This window comes from Delphinapterus leucas, chromosome 3 (assembly GCF_059928025.1).
Source record: "Delphinapterus leucas isolate spDelLeu-1000000601 "Yukka" chromosome 3, BTC_Dleu_Yukka2, whole genome shotgun sequence".
Lineage (NCBI taxonomy): Eukaryota > Metazoa > Chordata > Mammalia > Artiodactyla > Monodontidae > Delphinapterus > Delphinapterus leucas.
The window spans coordinates 65577533-65596418 of record NC_143131.1 but is presented as its reverse complement, the minus strand read 5'-3'; the positions used below and the strand labels follow the sequence as shown (position 1 = coordinate 65596418).

The following is an 18886-nucleotide window of genomic DNA, read 5'->3' as shown; positions in this document are numbered from 1 at the left end:
AGAAATAAAAGCACTACTCTCCTCTCCTGGCATGGAGAGGACTCTATTTCCCAGCCCTTCTTACCATATAAATGGGTTTTGGCCTAAGGGATGTGGGCAGACGTGATGGCACCTCCTTCTAGGTCTGGTCGGGATCATCTCTGCTCTCTCTTCTCCTTGGTAAGAGTAAAGACACATATTGAAGTCAACAGGGCCACAAGATAGAAGAAGCCACAGTCCCTGAGTCACTGCATGGCTTCGAGCTGCCAGGAACAGCCCAACCCATGTGACATTGTGACATAAGCAAAACAAACTTTTGTTTTATCAAACCACAGAGATACTAGGTTTGTTGTTACAACTAGTGTTAATTGCCCTGACTGATACATTTCTCTGTGGATTTAAAGTTCATTATACTATAAACTGTTCTTTGTACTTTTTAAAAGCAGGCTTGTTGTGGTATAAATGACCTACAATAACTGCACATATTTAGAGAATATTATTTGATAAATGTTGACATACGTGTATATCCATGAACCCATAGCCACAATCAAAATAAACATTTCCATCACTCCCAATAGTCTCCTCATTCCCCTTTGAAATTCTTTCCTTCCCACCCCTCCTTCCCCTTCACCCCCATGCAAACACTCGTCTACTTTGTCATTGTTAGTTTGCATTTTTTAGAATTGTATAAAATGGACTCATACAGTATGTAGTCTTTTTGTCTGGCGTCTTTCACTCAGTATAGTGGTATTGAGATTCATCCGTTTTGATGAGCTTATCAATAGTTTATTCCTTTTCACTTCTGAGTAGTATTCTGTTGTATGAGTTCATCCATTTGCCTGTTGATGGACATTTGAGTTGTCCTTTGGATTAACCTAAGAACACTAAGATTTTCTCCTGTATTTTCTTTCAGAAGTTTTCTGTTGTTAGCTCTTATATTTAGATCCATGATCCAAAGGTATGAGGTATGAATTGAGGTTCGTATTTCTGCATATGGCTATCCAACTGTTCCAGCACCATTTGTTGAAAAGATTATTCTTCTCCTACGGAATTACCTTGGCACCCTTGTCAAAAATCAGTTGGCTACCCATGTGTGGGTCTATTCCTGGACTGTATTCTGTTCCTTTGATGTGTGTCTTTATATATATATATATATATATATATATATATATATATATATACAAATTTACATTGATATATAACTTTACACCAACTTCACACTGTCTTGATGAACTTTTTAAAAAGTCTTAAAAAATCAATAGTTTAAGACATTAAACTGCATCTCCTTCTTTAAGATTGTTTTGGCTATTTTAAGTCTCGCAATTCCATACAAAGTTTAGATTCAGATCACAAATTTCTGAAAAAAAAATTGCTGGGGTTTAGATTGGGATTGGATTGAATCTATAAGTCAGTTTGGAGAGAACTGACCTCTTAACAATATTGAGCCCTCCAATCCATAAGCATGGTGTATCTCCCCATTTTAGGTCTTCTTTAATTTCTCTCAGCAGTGTTTTATAGTTTTCAGTGTACAGGTCTTGCACAACTGTTGTCTAATTTATTCTAAGTATATCATATTTTTTGATGCAGTAGTCTCTTAGCTCAGGCTGCTCTAACAAAATACCATAAACTGGGTGGCTTGTCAGCAACAGAAATTTCTCACGTCCCAGAAGCTAAAAGTCCAAGATCATGGTGCTAACATGGTTGGGTCCAGGGAAAGTCCTCTTCCTGGTTGCAGACAGTGGACTTCTCGTATCCTCATAGGGTAAAGAGAGAGAGCTTTGGTCCCTTCATTGTCTTATAAGGGCACCAGTTTCATTCATGAGAGCTCTACCCTCATGGTCTACTTACCTCCCAAAGGCCCCAACTGCTATTATCATCACATTGGAGATTAGATTTCAATATATGAATGGGGGATGAGGGTGGACACAAACAGTCAACAATAAATAGTAAATGGTATGTTTTAATTTATTTTCTGGTTGCTCACTGACAGTATATAGGTATAAAATTTAGTTTGACGTTGATCTTGTACCCTGAAACCTTACTATATTCACTCATAAGTTCTTATAACCTTTTCATAGACTTAAGATTTGCTACGTAGACAATCATGTCATCTGTTAATAAAAATGCTTTTATTTCTTCCTTTCATATCAGTATGTCTTTTATTTCTACTTCTTGCCTTTTGCTATGGCTAAGACCTCTAGAAAAAATGTTAAATAGAAGAGGTGAGAATGTACATCCTTGCTTGTTCCTTATCTCAGGAGGAAAGGATTCACCAGGTATGATGTTATCTGTAGGTTTTTCATAGATGCCCTTAATGAGGTTGAAGAAGTTCCCAGCTATTCCTGGTTTGCAGAGTTGTTGTTTTTTTTAAAAAATCATGATTGGATATTGAATTTTGGCAGATGCTTTTTCTTATGTTCATATGGTTTTACTTTTTAAATCATTCAATATGGTGAAGCAATAGTTTTAAGTAATAGTGTTAAATAGACCTTGCATTCCTAGGATAAGCTCTACTTCATCATGATGTATCATCTACTGTTAATCCCATACAGTGCATCTTTCATCTCAAACATTAGATTTTTCTTCTCTAAAAGGTTGATTGGGTCTTTTTGTCTTCCATTTTCCTTTTCATCACACTCATGCTTTCTTTTACCTTATCAAACATATGGGGTATATTTATAATAGCTGTTTTAATGTTCTTATCCATCAATTCTGTCATTTATGTCATTTCTGGGTCTGCTCTTATTAATTACATTTTCTCTTTCCTATGAGCCACATTTTCCTGAGTCTGCCATTTTTGGTTAGATGCCAGACACTGTGAACTTTACATTTTCAGTTCTGTTGTTCTCATTGTGTTTGTTTGTTTGTTGTAATATACTCGTTTAAATATTTTTTACTTCGTTCTGGAACTCACTTAAGTAACTTGAAAACAGTTTGATCCATAGAAGGCTTATTTTTAAGCTCTTTTAAGGAGGTTCAGAACAGCCTTTCATCTAAGTTAGTTTGGCCCACCCAGTTGAGGACTCTACTTCTTATTCCTTGTGTTAGGTGATATTTCTATTCTGACTACTAGGAAGTGGTGTGAACTCTGGAGACTTTTCCTCTTGCTTCTCTCTGGACTTTTTTTTTCCTGGCCTTAGTCATTTTCTCACACACATGAGCTGATCTGAACTCAGCTAAAGACTGGAGGAGAACCTTCTGCGGATTTGGAGCTCTCTCTTTATGCAGCTGTCTCCTCTCCAGCAACCTGTCCTGTGTATTCTAGCCACTGGCTTCCCTGAACTCTAAATCTTGTCTCTTCAGCTCAGTGAGGCCACCAGGCCTTCTCTGGGTTCTGCCTTTCAGGGCCGCAGCCTGGCAACTCTCTCCAGGATGGCGGGGGAGTGGGGAGGAGGTGGCACTTGTAGGGCTCATCTCGCTTGCCTCCCTCACTCAAGGATCACAGTCCCTTCCTGCCTATTGTCCTGTGTCTGGAAACCACTGCTTCATCTATTTTGTCCTAGATTGTGGTTGTTTAAGGCAGGAGGTAGAAGTTCTGTCTTCGTTCTTGAGAAGTTATTTGGCGGTTGCTCATAGGTGATGAAGAATTCATGTTGCTAGGATATCTACAAAGTAAAAGACAGGTAGGAGCTTCAACCCACATGTAGGAGGGACTGAAGAGGAGCTGCACCAAGCTCGGCAGAGCCTCACTGTGGTCTGGACCATTGATGTCCTCCCTACCCGAGCTGTGTTATTTAACACCAAAGACCACAGATGGCTCATATTGGACTAGTAAGTCCCATTAGAGCCTTAAAATAAGCCCTCATGGTAGGGCATGTGTTTTCTCCAAATGAGAGTGATTCTTCCTTTCATAAAATCATCCTGAGAGGAGGTTGATTCTAGGACAAGTGAGAACTGAAGAGGAAAGTTTGTGTCAAAGGGAGAGAGAAACTTTTTCTCCAGCAGGGAACTCCTAAGTTAGTCTCCATGTTAACATCTACATTCTCTGTTTTGTTGGAACCCTCTGTTCTCTGTTCTGAGGGAAATGAAAGAAAGGAACGATTCCATCATTGAGATGGGGTGGTAAAGGTGAGTGGTGCTTCCCCTTGCCAATCTCATTTCCCACTGGCCTGAGGGTGGGCAGCGGCCCATAGTTGCATGGAGGTGATTCCAGCTTCAAGGAGACACTAGACAAAGGTCCCTGGGGCTGGCAACTCAATGAGGAGGCTGGTGCAGGAGACCATATGCAGATCTTTTGGTGAACCCTCATAAGGAAGCACCCCAGTGGCCTCTTAGAAATTATTGAGATATAATTGACATATAACATTATATTAGTTGCAGGTATACAACGTCATTATTTGATATATGTACATATTGCAAAGAAAACATTTTGAGATGGCAAGGTTTCTACAGTCAACCGATGGGGGTATGAAAGCATGATAATCAGTCTAGATATTAACAGACATGTTTCCTATTTACCCTCCCTGATTGTTGGTGTCTAGACATACGCAAAGAGATGTGTAGGGTTGGTGGTTTTCAACCTTAGCTGCATATTAAGATCATGGGAGCTTTTAAAAAAGACCAGTGACTCTGCCCACCCTCAGAAATTCTAATTCAAATTACTCTGGGGTATAACTCAGGCATCTGCATTTTCAAAAGTTTCCAAGTAATTTGAATGGCTAGCTAGGGTTAAGAACCACTGCCCTAGGCCTTTGAGGCATATACGCCTGTACAAAACCATTCATCTCATCTGGGCCTGCACAGTAAAACCGCTTGTCTTCTTCCTCTTCATTTTCTTTCTTACTCTGCCAGGATCCACTGCAGGCTGCCTGGTGACTACTGCTCCTCTCACACCCTCTCACTACTCTTCTGTGTCTATTTTTCCTCAATCTGTCTTATCTTGGTTTATTTCACCTATATCTACAGCACTGTGCCCTTAGAAGACTAACCGCACCCAGCCATGAACAGCCAATCAGAGAGCTGCTTTCCTTCTGGGTGTCAGCCTCCATAGCCAATCAGGGAGCTACTTTTCTTCTACATAGCAGCCTGGTCAATCATAGCACATTGGCCATGAGTTTCAGAGCCTTGCTTCTCTCCTGAAATCTGGTCTTCACAGGGTTACCACCTTGTCGGAGGTTGCCCAGGACTTCCTGGTTTTAGCATTGAAAGTTCTCCATCCTGGGAAACCCCTCAGTCCCCAACAAATGAGATGACTGACCTCCCTAATCCTGGAGCCACTGCATGACTTCTTTGTTCCCAAGAGCTGTTTGTTTTTTAAGGCCATTGAAGTTTCAAGTCCATCTGAGTACTTGAAGGTGGAAGTGGCAAGTTACCAATGACCTAAGACTTACTATCCTGGAGCTTATTATCAAATCTTTATGCAGTTAAATTTCCATTTATTTCAAATGGTAAAATTATCATGTTCATAAATGTGTCAGAGTCAAAAACACACATAGAGTAGCATATGTTTGCCTGAGGCAAAGAAAATGAGATTCTGTAACTGCTAGTCTTAGTTTTCAAGTAGTATGGGAAGATAATTTTATAATGTGGATTATTATTATTTGTGTGGACTTTGGTAAAAATTATTTTAAAACATATACAATGAATAACAACAGGTGTGTACTTTATATTTGAAAAAGGCATTTACTTACCAACCACTAGCAAAGCATGTGCTCTGAATTGATTTTCCAGGGCCAGAGGTGGACTTTGGTGCTCCATCCACATTCCTAGGGGCCAAGGATAGACATCTGGACTGAGGAATGCTGTGAGGGGCAGAGTGATGCTCACACAAAACCTAGAAGTGGCAGTATGCAGAGACAGCATGGGCCTCTGAAGGACACTTAAGGAAGAGAAATTCCACCATCTGTGAGTCATCACTTTGAGTTTATTATTACTATATCCCTGTGCATTTATTAAAAATGCATATACTCTCAGTAGGGGCACACACCTTTGTGTGAATGCATTTACCAACTCATATGCCTTCCTAACAGGGGAAAAAGAGCAGCCCGAAAGCCCTGGATCAAAAGGAGGAAAAATTGGAGGGAGGGAGGGGAAGAGAGGTGGAGTGTGACATTGAATTCTAGGCAAAATATATAGTTAAAAGAATTGGGGGGAGGGATAGGGGGAGATCTTATATCATTCAGGATCCAGTAAGGAAAATTTGAATATTTTAAATAGAGAGAATTTAATTCAGGGATAGAAGACCAAAGGAGTCAAATGGGGTTCAGGGTGGAAACTCCGAGACTAAGAGCTGCAGGAAGTCAGTACAACTTCTGGGCTGTAGAGACAAAGGGAGAAGATGAACTCCTGGGTACCTGGAGTCACCTGGCAGAAGCTGGAATCTTGTGGGCTTGCCTGGCAGGAGCTGAAGCCATGGAAGAGACTCAGCTATTGCTGCAGACACTAGCCAAGGCAGAGATGGGGGAGAGAGAGAAAGAACTTGTTTACTCTCTCCTGCCTTCAAACTCACCAATGTCTCTCGTTGGCTGAACTCACCCTAAGCCTGGCAGATGGATGCAGAGCAGGGTGAGGGCAAGAAGTGAATGTGAGAGCAAACAGGCCCAAGATTAGCAAACACCCGAAAAATATCTGCCTCTCTGCTTCATGAGCACACCAGTGGCATGCTCTCAGCACTGGGTACTCCAGCCCTAGATTTCAAAACTACAGCCTTGAAGGCAGCTCTCCAAAACTCCCAACCCTATTGTTCCAAACTAGAAATAAGTTTATTCTGTAACCAGCTGAATGGCCTCTGTGACCCAGATCATCAAGAGGTCAACTCAATAAACATTTATCAACTTCTTACTTGCTTTGGTGGTGATGGTGGAAACAAATAGGAGTAAGACTCTAGAACCTCCAATAGCTTCCCATTTTAAACGAGAGGGCAAGCAAATACACAACTATTTATAATGCAAGACAAGACAAAAGGCCAAAATGAGTTTTCCCTGTGGCCATCAGAAAAGCAAGGTGACTGAGCTAGATGATTAATAAAAAGAGAGCCAAATCATAGTTCACAGTTTGTATTTTCCAGGCTGGTGAGTTACCGTACACTAAGTACAGGAGAGACTTGCTGAAACTGATTAGGTGAAATTCTTTAGCACAAGTCCACATCAGATTCCCTGACTCAAATTCCATCTCTCACTGGATAAAGCTCAAGTTTCTTCCCCTGGCACAGAGGGTCCTCTGTGACCTGGTCTTGATTCCTGGTTTGTCTCATCTCCTACCACTTCAACTATTAATCTCCAGGAACTTTAAAATTCAAATTTTAATCTCCAGGCACTTCAAATATTAATCTCCAGTAACTCCATATTTCTGGTAGATCTCAGCTTTTACGATGTTCAACAGTGCTTGTCAAGTAAGTGACTGTTTCATGCCTCTAGCTCTTTATTTGCTTCTGTAAGAGCAGCCTTCTGTCTTCACCTGACAAGTGTCTGCTTATCCTGCAAGACATGGCTTGTTTATTTTTCCCCGGTGGAGGCTTCGCTGAACCTCCAGCTGGATTTAGTCTTCTTTCCATGTGCTCTAGTTGCATTATCTCTCTTTTAGCATATACCACAGTTTGGGAATTATCTGTTTACATGTCTGTCTCTGATACTGGATGGTAAGATCCTTGAGGCCAGAGACCCTGTCTTACTCATTTCTGAGCCTCAACAGAGGTCCCAATCCTGGGCGTTGTAAAGGCTCATCTGCACTGAACCTAGCTATGACCAACATTAGTAATTGCTACCCAAACCCCTCTCCACTTCTCTTCCCTAACAGTACCCTAAAAGTAAGAGTATTTCCAGGAGTGGGCTCTAATCTGCTCAAGCCACCAGCATGTTCCACCTCTCCCACTCAGAGTGATCGATCTAAGCCAGTCCAACCAGAGTGAATTGAAATTCTAGGGCAAAGACTAAGGCTTTCTCTTTGCTTAGATGTGGATGAGAGCCAAGGAGCCTCTGGAACATCAGCCGTCATCTCGCAACCATGAGGACAGCCAGCCTTAGGGTGGGATCAGTGCTGCGGAAGACAAAATGGAAAGACATGTTTGAAAAGCGTTCAGGGAGTGGGAGGATTGATGACATTGTTGAACCTCTGGATCAAACCAGCACTGAAGTCTGCATTCTCAGTTGGGTTCTCTGTCATGTGCAGTATAACGAGGTTGGTGTGATACACTAGGAAAAGATTAGTATCTCTAGAGTTAAGCACACAATCAGGAAACAGTAAAGGGCAGCGTCGAATAAACTACATGATTCTCCAATCACTAGTCCAGCCCTTTATAGGTACTTCATTCTGTTTTCTTCTTCATACTGCAGTTGTTTGTGTTCTTGTCCAGTTATTTCCTCATAGTGCAAATTTCCCCAGGACAGGGCCTCAGCTGTTCTCAACTTTGACACCCCTGGACCCAGTACAGCTGGTCCCATGGTCTCAGGCTGAGTGGCTCAATACAGCTGAAGGAGCATCTGGACTTATATGGATAAGCCCTGCTGGTACGCTGGCAGTGGGAACCACCCCTGTGCTTTCTCTAACCATGTGCCCTACCGCTTCTATTCTACAGAATTCAGTGCAGCTCACACCCCAGATTAGGCTCAGGGGAGGACCACCTTCCCTCTTTTCTGCCCTCTCAGACTGATAACTCCCACCTGTGCTGAACACATTTTTTGAAGTGGAAATCAGGCCACTCAAACTGAGAAACTGGAGTTTCCTAGTAGGGAAAACAGGGGGGAATGTGTGAAGGAGGGACAGTCCTGGTCCCCCAAGAGGGTTATACTCACTGCTCAATTGCTACCCCATCTGAGTCAGGGAAGTTGGACTACTTCCAAGGGAAGAACTCAGAGAAGGGAGTGTACACTTCTGCCCCACATCCCAGGCCCAGACCCTTGTTCAGATTTGTCACATGGTAGGACTTGCCCTGACGGTGGCAATCCCTGCTGTGGGGCACCCTGGCTCTTAGGAAGGAGTCTCTGATGCTTTCTCTGGCTTATCATACTGCAACCCCACCTACCCCACACAATGAGGGCATCCCTGCCCAAGAGGTGAAAATCTACTGAGCAAGCCTCTGCGTTCCACAAAGGAGGTCTCCTCTCTAGATTTAGAAATTACTGAAAAGCAATGAGGCTTCAATGGAAAAGTAGGGACTCTAGATGGTAATGTAAGACCCAGAGCCTGGCGGGGACACATGCATGCACACGCGCGCACACACACACACACACACACACACACACACACACACACTTGATTTCATGTAGAGAAAACAGGTACTGGAGTTTGAGGAGGGCAGAAATAAAGAGAAGAGAGTGATGACAAGCAGGGTGAGCCTTTAGCACTCTGGAAGTGAGACTTGGAAGCCTCAGTCAAGGGCATCTCTACCCAGCTGCTTTGACCACTGTGGCTACCTCTCTCCATTCTTTTGAACTAAACATACTGGATTCCTTTGAGTAGTAGAGTCATTTTCACAATGTTGATTCTTCCAATCCAAGAACATGGTATATCTCTCCATCTGTTGGTATCATCTTTAATTTCTTTCATCAGTCTTATAGTTTTCTGCATACAGGTCTTTTGCCTCCCTAGGTAAGTTTATTCCTGGGTATTTTATTCTTTTTGTTGCAATGGTAAATGGGAGTGTTTCCTTAATTTCTCTTTCAGATTTTTCATCATTAGTGTATAGGAATGCAAGAGATTTCTGTGCATTAATTTTGTATCCTTCTACTTTACCCAATTCACTGATTAGCTCTAGTAGTTTTCTGGTAGCATTTTTAGGATTCTTTATGTATAGGATCATGTTATCTGCAAACAGTGACAGTTTTACTTCTTTTCTGATTTGGATTCCTTTTATTTCTTTTTCTTCTCTGATTGCTGTGGCTAAAACTTCCAAAACTATGTTGAATAATAGTGGTGAGAGTGGGCAACCTTGTCTTGTTCCTGATCTTAGGGGAAATCGTTTCAGTTTTTCACCATTGAGAATGATGCTGGCTGTGGGTTTTTCATATATGGCCTTTATTATGTTGAGGTAAGTTCCCTCTATACCTACTTTCTGCAGGGTTTTTATCATAAATGGGTGTTGAATTTTGTCAAAAGCTTTTTCTGCATCTATTGAGATTATCAACTGACAAAGGATTAATCTCCAAAATATACAAGCAGCTCATGCAGCTCAATATCAAAAACACAAACAACCCAATCCAAAAATGGGCAGAAGACCTAAAGAGACATTTCTCCAAAGAAGACATACAGATGGCCAACAAACACATGAAAGGATACTCAACACTAATAATTAGAGAAAGGCAAATCAAAACCACAATGAGGTATCACCTCACACCGGTCAGAATGGCCATCATCAAAAAATCTACAAAAAAAAAAAAAAAAAATCTACAAACAGTAAATGCTGGAGAGGGTGTGGAGAAAAGGGAACCCTCTTGTACTGTTGGTGGGAATATAAATTGATACAGCCACTATGGAGAACAGTATGGAGGTTCCTTAAAAAATTAAAAATAGAACTACTATATGACCCAGCAATCCCACTACTGGGCATATACCCTGAGAAAAACATAATTCAAAAAGAGTCATGTACCACAGTGTTCATTGAAGCACTATTTACAATAGCCAGAACATGGAAGCAACCTAAGTGTCCATTGACAGATGAATGGATAAAGAAGATGTGGCACATATATACAAAGGAATATTACTCACCATAAAAAGAAACAAAATTGAGTTATTTGTAGTGAGGTGGATGGACCTACAGTCTGTAATACAGAGTGAAGTAAGTCAGAAAGAGAAAAACAAATACCGTATGGTAACACATATATATGGAATCTAAAAAAAAAAAAAAAAAGGTTCTGAAGAACCTAGGGGCAGAACAAGAATAAAGATGCAGATGTAGAGAATGGACTTGAGGACACGGGGACGGGGAAGGGTAAGCTGGGACGAAGTGAGAGAGTGGCGTGGACATATATACACTACCAAACGTAAAATAGATAGCTAGTGGGAAGCAGCCGCATGGCACAGGGAGATCAGCTCGGTGCTTTGTGACCACCTAGAGGGGTGGGATAGGGAGGGTGGGAGGGAGATGCAAGATGGAGGAGAAATGGGGATACATGTATATGTATAGCTGATTCACTTTGTTATACAGCAGAAACTAACACACCATTGTAAAGCAAATATACTCCAATAAAGATGTTTAAAAAAAATAAAATAAAAAATAAACATACTGTAGATTCCTGCTGTGCAGATAACCCTGTTCAGGTGAGTCATTTAGTCCTAGCTGGCATTTTCCTGCAAAGTAAGTTTTCATCTGAAAAAGCCCAGGGGCATGGTAGTGTCACAGGTAATAGTAATAGCAGCAAACACACTTACTATGTGCTTGGTGTCAGTCCATGTCTTTTTCATAAATTAACTCACTTAATCCTCACCACAACATTTTGACCTGCATTTTATTATCACCACTATTTTACAATGAAGAAATTTAGGCACAGAGAGGTTGAGTAACTTACCCAAGGACGCAGAGCTCATGAATCATACAGAATTTGAACTCAGGCAGTCTGACTCTATGGACTTGTCCATATTTGTAAAAGGGACATTACATCTCCTGTTCCCATACTAGTCAAATGAGGCTTATCTAGTCTTGTTCTAATAGTACTTCTCTTCATGAGTAATAGAACCCACTCTAGGTTCTTTAAGCAAAATAGGATTTTTTTTTTTTTTTTTTTTGCGGTACGCGGGCCTCTCACTGCTGTGACCTCTCCCGTTGCGGAGCACAGGCTCCGGACGTGCAGGCTCAGCGGCCATGGCTCACGGGCCCAGCCGCTCCGTGGCATGTGGGATCTTCCCGGTCCGAGGCACGAACCCATGTCCCCTGCATCGGCAGGCGAACTCTCAACCACTGCGCCACCAGGGAAGCCCGCAAAATAGGATTTTAATAAAGAGGTTCAGAGAATCCTGGTAAGAGAACGAGGCTTCAAAGTTTGGGGCATGGAGCCAGAAACAATAGCTGGGGACCTCCCAGGACTGCCTCAAGGTGAGACATGCCACATCTGGTGCTGGCCTCGCAGGTGTCGTCCACAGGGCATCACCACTGCCATTCTGTCCCTGGAAGGGCAGAGTCTCTTGGTCACTCTCCACCACTCTTACCAGCTGCTTCCTCATGATTTTCTCCTTACCTGAAGTCACGGGTAGGTATGTCTAACTGGCGGAGCCGAGGTCACATGCCAGTGCTGCCAGGGAAGTGGATAATTGAGTTCTGATTTCTACTTTGGGGAGACGAAACTCGTAACCTGGGTTTGAAAAAGATGCTGGGAATATGAATGTTCGTGCCAGCATCATTCGTGATAGCCCGACACTGGAAACAACCCAACTGCCCTTCGCTATCAGAACAGATATACAAACTGAGGTATATTCATACAGTGGAATAATATACAGCAGTGAAATGAATGAAGTATGGCTACAAGAAACAGCATGGATAATTCTCACAAAATTTCTCATGTTGAGAAAAAAGTCTAACACTAAAGAGTATGTAGTGTATTATCCCATTTATGTATTAATTAAAGAGCAGGCAAAACTAATGTATGGTGATAGAAATCAGAATAGTGCTGACCTTTGGGAAAGTATTAACTGGGTGGGTATAGGAGGGAGCCTTCTAGGGTGATGGCAGTTTTCTAAATTGTGATGTAGTTGCCGGTTACACAGTTTTTTCATGTTGAGCAGGCAAAACTAATGTATGGTGATAGAAATCAGAATAGTGCTGACCTTTGGGAAAGTATTAACTGGGTGGGTATAGGAGGGAGCCTTCTAGGGTGATGGCAGTTTTCTAAATTGTGATGTAGTTGCCGGTTACACAGTTTTTTCATGTTATAAAAATTTAAAGAGCTGTATGCTTTGATGTGTGCACTTTTCTGTATGTGCATTATATTTCAACAAAAGTGTTTACTTAAAAATACATGGTTGGGGGCTTCCCTGGTGGCGCAGTGGTTGAGAATCTGCCTGCCAATGCAGGGGACACGGGTTCGAGCCCTGGTCTGGAAAGATCCCACATGCCGCGGAGCAACTAAGCCCGTGAGCCACAACTACTGAGCCTGCGTGTCTGGAGCCTGTGCTCCGCAACAAGAGAGGCCGCGACAGTGAGAGCCCTGCGCACCACGATGAAGGGTGGCCCCCACTTGCCGCAACTAGAGAAAGCCCTCGCACAGAAATGAAGACCCAACACAGCCAAAAATTAATTAATTAATAAATTAAAAAAAAAAACATGTTGGGCAGCTACACACATGATAAATATCAGCAATTGTCCTGTTCCACCCTCTGTTAAGTGATTGAGCAAATGAATCATTTTGTTTGCATCCATCTCCTGATCAGAACCTTCAGTGGTTCCTTGTAGACTGGAGAATAATATCCAAGTTCCTTAAACTGCCCTGCAAGGGTCTTTCTAGTCCAATCTGTGTCCAGCACACTGTGCTCACCTGCCCTAACCCCTAGGGTTGGCCCTGCTCTCACCTGGAAAAGTCCACCATCTGGGAAAACTGGGAAATCTGATCTTTTCCACAGGCCAACTAAGCCCCACCTCTGCCCTGAGGCCCCTACTCTAACCCTATACTCCCTTAGCCTCCTCTGAACTCCCATGGCAATTAGAATTGGTAAGATGTAGTTGACGACCAGTATGTATTGCAGGCAACATCTCTTGAAACATTACTTTTTTGGAGGTCAGTAACTCCCATTGTATATTTTATCTTACTAGTCATATGTGGACGTTTTGAAGAGTGATCATAGCTGATAATAGATCTAATTTCCCTGCAAGGTATTGCACAGGGACCCGCCAAGACAGACAGTGTTTGGTAACTTGTAGACACACGGATTCTGACAGAAAAAAACCCCTCGTGTTCAAGGTTCAATGTTCAAATCCCAAATCTGCCATTTGCTGGCTAAGTGAATAACCCAAGGGAATTAACCACTCAGGACCCTAGGACGTCCTTTAAAGGGTAGTTAATGATCACTTACATCGCTTAGCCTGGCATACTAAGTACATTATGCATATTAGCTGTAGTTAATCTTTTCATTCTTATTTTTAACTCTAGGGCACCTTTAAAAGTTCTCCTGGGGGCTTCCCTGGTGGCGAGGTGGTTGAGAGTCCGCCTGCCGATGCAGGGGACACGGGTTTGTGCCCCGGTCCGGGAAGATCCCACATGCCGCAGAGCAGCTAGGCCCGTGAGCCATGGCCTCTGAGCCTGCGCGTCCAGAGCCTGTGCTCCGCAACGGGAGAGGCCACAACAGTGAGAGGCCCGCGTACCGGAAAAAAAAAAAAAAAAAAAAAAAGTTCACCTGAAGCCATAGATCTCAGAACATAAAGAAGGTGAGGCACCTGACTTTGGCCATTGGAGAGGAGGAGTTTTGCTAGGGAAAGGTTCAAACGAGAAGAAAGGTGGCTTGAAGGAGCTCATGGTCACATCTCTCCTGTGGGTTCCAGGCTGTATATTGAACAATAGTATAAATATGACCCTGCCTTTCACCTTTCAGAATTTATATAAGAACTCAATTGTCCAAATAGTCCTAGCCTGTAAAGGCTGCTTTATTTATTTATTTATTTTTGGCCGCATGTCACAGCATGCGGACCAACCAGAGATTGAAGCCACGCCCCCTACATTGGAAGCATGGAGTCTTAACCACTGGACTGCCAGGGAAGTCCCCAGTTGTCCAAATAACAACAGAATTTATAGGGTTTGGTTTACTTTAGGTTTTACTTTTTTCCAGGCTTAGCTGTGGCCAATCCACAGCACTATGAAACTTAAAAGCCTCTTTTAACAGAAGATAAATGTCACCACTGAAACCGTTTTTTTAAATGATCAATGGACATAATCCGATTTTTAGCAGAAACCAGAGCATATGTAATTTGAACTAAGGAAGACAGACCTGGATGAGACACACAGTAAGGATCTGGGGGGCAAGAAGCAAGATAGAGAAGCTCCCTGACAATGTTGTCTGAGAAAGGCAAAGCACGATGGAGCCTCCTAACACTCAAAAGATAGCACGTCTGAGGCAGTATTGTTTTATATAAATGCTGGGGGAGGTCACGATACTGTAATGCATAATATCAACCTCAGGCTCTAAGTCGAACAGATCAGAATTCAAATCCTGGCTCTGCTATTCATCAAAAGTAAGACTTTGGGGAACTCTATGAGCTGGTACTTCAGAATCCAGTGGAAATGTGTCTACTGATTTCCACATCTGTAAGTAGGGATGATGATGATAATGAACTAACCTCATAGGGTTGTTGTAAAGATTAATGTATGCATATTTTTAATACAGTGCTAGGGACATAGTATGTATGCATTAGTTAGCTATTATTATTCTTACCCACGTAATAATTCTACCCTATTGTTTTAAGACCACAATCCTCGGTCTTTGCCAAAATGCCAAGAAATCAGCAGAAGCCTGAATTATTTAACAGCTTCCTTCCTTTGATCAATCTTCAGCTATTGCCACCCTCATTCTTTTATTTCTCACAAAGTTTATGGTAATGGACAATAAAGCACTTCCTGTGGGAAAGAGTCATCTGGATTTCCTATGCTGGGGATAAGCTCAATTTCCTGGGAAGGACCATCTGGCATTGCCCCCAGCTAGCCCTTGGAGCCAGGAATATTGCCTGGCAGTGAGCACAAGAGAACATTTCATTTTCTCTTGTAGGATTCAGATTTCATACAAATTATAGCTCTGTTCTCCTTTAGTGCTAGAATCAAATGTGAAAATTAGGCGTGAAATGCACATTCATCTTCTAAAATTGTACTGCTCTATGTAGCAGCAGCCTCTAGGTCTTCACTAGGTCTATAAATTCTGTGATATTTCTATTAAGAAGGCAACGTGAACCATAGAGATTAGAAAGGAAAGCTCAGAAATCCATATACCCTAGGCTGGCAAGAGGAAACTTCAGAAGATTCAAGCCTGAGAGTTTTTACACTGTGTTATATGTGCATTTTCATTTGCTTTCATTTGCCTTTGTTTGCATGAGTTGTGTGAAGTTAACTGTCAATGGGTTTATTTATTTATATGACTCTCATGGTATTATAGTTGCTGATATCTACTGCTGTGATTATTATTTATGACAAAATTAGCTCCTGTTGGTAAGCGTAGTAAATTTTCACTCACAGAGTACGTCTATTTTTGTGTTATTTTAATCTCAAATACAAATTGGCAACCACTGTAATTGTGGAAGAGAACAAGGAAGTGGGATTATAAACTGCCTTTATGGGGCTTCCCTGGTGGCGCAGTGGTTGAGAGTCCACTTGCCGATGCAGGGGACACAGGTTCGTGCCCTGGTCCGGGAAGATCTCACATGCCACGGAGCGGCTGGGCCTGTGAGCCATGGCCGCTGAGCCTGCGCGTCCAGAGCCTGTGCTCCACAACGGGAGAGGCCACAACAGTGAGAGGCCCGTGTCCCACAAAAAAAAAAATTAAAATAAATAAATTGCCTTTATGAAGACAAAATATCCTTGAGATACTTAAAACCTTATTTTTAAATAGCATCTGATGCAAACTATTATACATAGAATGGGTAGACAACAAAGTCCTACTGTATAGCATAGGGAACTATATTCAATATCCTCTGATAAACCATAATGGAAAAAATTATGAAAAAGTATGTGTGTGTGTATATATATATATATATATATATATATATTACTGAATCACTTTGCTGTAGAGTAGGAAGTAATACAACATTGTAAATCAACTATACTTCAATAAAATAAATTTTTAAAAAGTAAATAGCATCTGAGGAAGAGATAAACCTATTGTCACCTAATCTATTACAAAGGAGGCAAAAATATACAGTGGAGAAAAGACAGCCTCTTCCATAAGTGGTGCTGGGAAAACTGGACAGCTACATGCAAAAGAATGAAATTAGAACACTCCCTAACACCATAAACAAAAATAATCTCAAAATGGATTAAAGACCTAAATGTAAGACCAGACACTATAAAACTCTTAGAGGAAAACAGGCAGAACACGCTTTGACATAAATCACAGCAACATCTTTTTTGACCTGCCTTCTAAAGTAATGAAAATTAAAACAAAAACAAACAAATGAGACCTAATTAAACTTAAAAGCTTTAGCACAGCAAAGGAAACCATAAACAAGATGTAAAGACAACCCTCAGAACGGGAGAAAATATTTGCAAATGAAGCAACTGACAAAGGGTTAATCTCCAAAATATACAAGCAGCTCATACAGCTCAATATCATAAACACAAACAACCCAGTCAAAAAATGGGTGGAAGACCTAAATAGACATTTCCCCAAAGTAGACATACAGATGGCCAACAAACACATGCAAAGATGCTCAACATCACTAATTCTCAGAGAAATGCAAATCAAAAATGCAGTGAGGTATCACCTCACACTGGTCAGAAAGGCCATCATCAAAAAATCTACAAACAATAAATGCTGGAGAGGGTGTGGAGAAAAGGGAACCCTCATACACTGTTGGTGGGAATGTAAATTGATACAGCCACTATGGAAAACAGTATGGAGGTTCCTTAAAAAACTAAAAACAGGGCTTCCCTGGTGGCGCAGTGGTTGAGAGTCCGCCTGCCGATGCAGGGGACACGGGTTCGTGCCCCGGTCCGGGAAGATCCCACATGCCACGGAGCGGCTGGGCCCGTGAGCCATGGCCGCTGAGTCTGCGCGTCCGGAGCCTGTGCTCCGCAACGGGAGAGGCCACAACAGTGAGAGGCCCTCATACCGCAAAAAAAAAAAACAAAAAAAAAAAACTAAAAACAGAACTACCATATCACCCAGCAATCCCACTACGGGTCATATACCCTGAGAAAATCATAATTCAAAAAGACACATGCACCCCAGTGTTCACTGAAGCACTATTTACAATAGCCAGGACATGGAAGCAACCTAAATGCCCATCGACAGATGAACAGATAAAGAAGATATGGTACATATATACAATGGAATATTACTCAGCCATAAAAAGAAACAAAATTGAGTTATTTGTAGTGAGGTGGATGGACCTAGAGACTGTCATACAGAGTGAAGTAAGTCAGAAAGAGAAAAGCAAATATATAATAACGCATATATGTGGAATCTAGAAAAATGGTATAGATGATCTTAGTTGCAAAGCAGAAATAGAGACACAGACATAGAGAACAAATGTATGGATACCAAGGGGGAAAGGGGTGGGGTGGGAGGAATTGGGAGACTGGGATTGACACATATACATTATTGATATTATGTATAAAATAGAGAACTGATGGGAACATACTGTATAGCACAGGGAACTCTACCTAATGCACTGTAGTGACCTAAATGGGAGGGCAGTCTGAAAGGGAGGGGGTATCTGTATGTGTATGGCTGATTCGTTTTGTTGTGCAGTGGAGGCTAACACAACATTGTAAAGCAACCATACTCCAATAAAATTAAATAAATACATAGCATCTGAGGAAAAATGAGAAATTGCCGCAACTCTGATGACTTTGATGATGACATTTTTGGAGTTAAGAGGCTGAATTTTAGCTCATGATCTCCTGGTTTTATTTCCTATGCCATTACTGTAGCTTGTCAGATCACTGCAGGAATAAACTTGAAAGATCATGGCAACTTTTAAAATATATTCAATTGTCTTAATGGCAAGGAATATTGCTATATATATATATATATATATATATATATATATATATATAATATTGATTTATTTATTTGGCTGCACCGGGTCTTAGTTGTGGCACACAGGATCTTTGTTGCCTTGTGTGGGCTCTTTAGTTGAGGCATGTGGGATCTAGTTCCCTGACCAGGGATTGAACCCAGGCCCCCTATATCGGGAGCATGGAGTCTTAACCACTGGACCACCAGGGAAGTCCCTGCTATATTTTTAAGAACAAAAATTAATATTGAAATTGCTTTGAAATGAAGATGTGAAAAAAACTAGACTTGTGCAGGGTCAGATGGGTGGACTTCGGTGCATTTGGAA

At 41.7% G+C, this 18886-nt stretch overlaps 1 protein-coding gene across 1 annotated transcript in view; it reads right to left on the bottom strand.

Annotated features, from left to right (window-relative positions):
• Nucleotides 1–18464, bottom strand: part of RASGRF2 (Ras protein specific guanine nucleotide releasing factor 2) — a 257405-nt gene extending 238941 nt beyond the window's left edge. Inside the window, exon 1 of the mRNA XM_089909081.1 lies at nt 65–18464. The gene's annotated coding sequence lies outside the window, so the exon portion shown is untranslated. The remainder of the gene's footprint in view (nt 1–64) is intronic.
• Between the last annotated feature and the right edge of the window lie 422 nt (nt 18465–18886).